Source organism: Callospermophilus lateralis, chromosome 3 (assembly GCF_048772815.1).
Source record: "Callospermophilus lateralis isolate mCalLat2 chromosome 3, mCalLat2.hap1, whole genome shotgun sequence".
Lineage (NCBI taxonomy): Eukaryota > Metazoa > Chordata > Mammalia > Rodentia > Sciuridae > Callospermophilus > Callospermophilus lateralis.
In genome coordinates this window covers 65,577,122-65,580,894 of record NC_135307.1, presented here as the reverse complement: position 1 = coordinate 65,580,894, position 3,773 = coordinate 65,577,122, and positions in this window count along the sequence as shown.

Here is a 3,773-nt window from a genome sequence, read left to right as displayed (position 1 = left end):
GAGGTATGAAAAGGGGCTCAACACCACTAATCATCAGGGAAATATAAAGCAAAGCATAATGAGACACCTGTTATGGTGAATGTCATTAAATAAACAAACAACAGCAAGTGTTGAGGAGGATGTAGAGAAAAGGGAACACTTGTATATTGTTGGTGAGATTGTAAATTGGTACAGCAATTATAGAAACTGAAGATTGCTCAAAAATTAAAAGTAGAACTGCTGTGTGACTCAGCAACCCAGCTTCTGGTATACATCCAAAGTAAATGCAATCTGTAACTCAAATATCTGCACTTCCATTTTTGCTGCAGAATTATTTACAATAGCATGCATAATTATGAAATAATTGCATCAGCAACATTTTATATTCTACAAAAGAGAAGTATGTGGCCCTCCGTGACCATAGCAAGGATTCATTGGCTAAATGTTAAGGGAATTAATGTGCTTAACACTGTTTATCCTTCAGGTTATAATAGGGCTCAGAATTCCCATTTCAAGATGAAAGAACATACAGTCTTGAATTTAGCTGCTAAAAACAAATGTGGAAAGCAGTACTTTATTTCATTGATTAACTCTTCAAACTTTTATTATGTGGACCTATATATTAGCACCTAGATTAAGTAGATAGATAAATACATCACACCTTATTTCAAGGGGATCCCAGTCTTATAGGGATAGATCAGATTGTTATAATTCATTTTTATATTTAAGAGCTATACTGGAGGTATATGTGATGTGTACAACTTATTCTGGAAGCATCATGGAAAGTACAGTAAATTCACAGAGGTATAGAGACTTCCAAAGAGAAGAGGAACCTGAACAGATGAAGCTTATTTTCCACATACTTATAGATGAGACAGAGGTCAATTGGAGCTTACCAGTGACTTGTCTTGCTGATTGTTCTGGCTGACTTTTGCATATCTCTGATCCCTGGCACTGTCCAGATACTTGACTGTCATGTTCATAGCCCAGTTGTGCCAGGGCAGTGGGATAGGTTGCTGAAAGGCCAAAGAAAGTGCCTAGAGACAGCATGCAAGTCATATGATTTATCGTCATAAACTTACAGATCAGTTACTATTCCCAGAAGAATTCAGTGTCAGTGGGCTGACAGGCTCCCCATCCTTCAAGGTGTTTCACCAAGCAGCACTTTCCTTCCCTCATGGTATTTTGACCAGTGTTGGCCAGCTGGATGAATGACATGTATCCACAGTGGATACATGTCATTCATCATTCCATCAGTTCCACACCCATCCCTACTCAAAAAGGGGTTTTATATGTTAGGTTGCAGAAGCAGTGACACCATCAGTGTTAGCCTGCTTATAAGTAGCTTGTATGATCAGCATTCAAGGAGCAACTATCCTGGTGTACATGCAAAAAAGTAATTATTTACAAAAAACACTAATTTGCCCAGGTTCCCAGCATGCATAAGAGAAAGCCTGTGTCCTTCAAGACAATATGTATCTGAACATTCTGACCTAGGCTTGCTCTCACTGTTCCCTTAACCTGGCTAGATTTTTGGAAACAAAAGGGGCATTGAGGGACATGGTGTTTCACTGTCCCCCTTTTCTTTAAGGATGATGCACTGACACATGGTAGCTGCTGTTTTAATGTTGTTTAAACAGTCTCATTATTACCTAAGAAATGACCCAATGCTGTACCTCATAGAGGCACTCTGGCTTTATAAATTTTTGTTGTTGTTTGTTTGTTTGTTTTTAGTGGGGGACCAATGTTGGTCAAGCTGGGGAGTGAAGTCGGGAAAGTCACTGTTAGAGGTTCCAAAATTAAAACACTCTGGGATTTCAAAGAGGCCGCTTTCAGGCCCCACTTCTAGTTCTGCCAATGCTGGTGACTTGCAGAAGCTTACCCAGAAATCAGTGCAGACCTCAGTCTGCTTTCTGCCTATCCATCTGCCCCCCAATGCCACCAGAGAAAAAACAACTTCTGCCTTAAGTCTCACATAAGCACTTCTCATTGGCAGGATATACCCAGAATTGTAGAGGAAGACAGAGCCTCAGAAATGCAGTTGAAAACTTCTCTCCTGCCAGACAGAGGAGATCTGGGGACAGGTGCGGGGATGCTTCTGCTGAACTGATGACAAAACAGACCATGTGGCTGCCCCAGGTTATTTCTGAAGAGGGATACTTGCACACTCTGGGAGCAGCGAGCTCTACTTTTCCCACCTCTAGGAAGCTGTCATCTTCAGTTCAGCATCCTCCTGTTGGAACAGTGCAATACTGATAATGTTCCCACCCAACCAAATCATGAAAGCCTACTGTTTAGTTGGACCCATCCAGTGTCGGGTGGAGGAAAGAACTCCAGTCCTGGAGGCAAACAGAGTGTTAGTCTCAGCTGTACCATTTATGAGCCATGTGAACATAAGCACTTATTTACTTCTGAAAAAAGGTGGGGATTATAAAATAAAGCTATAAATAAAAATACATATAAAATAATGTTCATGACAGTATTATAATAGAGAATTTCAACTGAAAGACTTCATACCAAAGGTATAGTTATCTCTGTAGGTAATTAGGATTACAAGTAAGACTTTGTTTTGTTTTGTTTTGTATGCATATATGTGAGTTTCTCAGATTTTCTGCACTATGTGTTACTTTTTAAGTTTTAAAAAATTATTTTAAAAAGTACCTGGTAGGATTATTGAGAAAAATAACTGATACACTTTCAATAAATGATAGTTTCCTTCCACATCCACATAAAAATGATCTCATTTCATTTTATATTTTGAGTAAAACAATAATCACATTCAACATTTTTAAAATATGAAAGTAAAAATTCTTCCTCCTACCTCAGACCTCCACTTTTGTTTTCCATAGAAAACTAACACGATCAGTTTCTTACATATCTGTTAGAGAAAATGTGTGACTCTATAATGCTATGCATCCTTTCATTCCTTTTTAACACATATGGTAGTATATTATACTACCTTTTATGCCCCTTTGTGTTTTTTTTTAAGTATTCTTTTTTGGTGATCTTTCCATATCAGTATTCTATAATTTGGATTTTAAGTGTTTTCCAAAGACCCATGTAATAAAGACTACTATGTAGGTCATCCCTAACCTGTGGTGCTATTGGGGATGTGTGTGGAATCTTTAAGAGATGAGCCTAGTGGGAAGTCCTTTGATCAATGGGAGTGTGTCTTCAAAAGAGATAGTGGGACCCCAGTCCTATCCTTTTCCTCTCTTTCACTCCCTGATCATGAAGTAAACAGCTTTATTTCACCATACTCTCCTACCATGATATGCTGCCTTCCATAGGTCTAAGAGTATCAAGTTCAACCTATCATAAACAGTAACTTCTGAAACTGTGAGCCAAAACAAACTTTTGTTTCATAAGTTGTTTCTTTTGGTGGTGGTACTGGGGATTGAACCGAGGGACTTGTGCATGCTAGGCAAGCACTCTACCAACTGAGCCAAGTCCTCAGCCCCTGTAAGTTGATTCTTTCAGGTATTTATTATAGTGATATGAAACTAACACAAGAATATCCTGATAAAATATTTTAATTTATAGCATAGCAATATTTACTTAGCCAATCTCCTATTGGTGGACATTTAAGTCCAGTGAGAGTAAAAGTGGCTGTAGAAACAAGGATAGCCTGCCTGTCCTTGGTCTCCTGGACTTAGAATCATCACCTTCCCCATAGGTTACAGTCACATCTAGCCTTCAGCTTCTAAGACTGAGGGCCTTCAGCAGAACTGGGATCATATCTGTACTGGTTACAGTCTTTTTACCTATTTCTTTCTTTCATTTTCTCTTCCTTA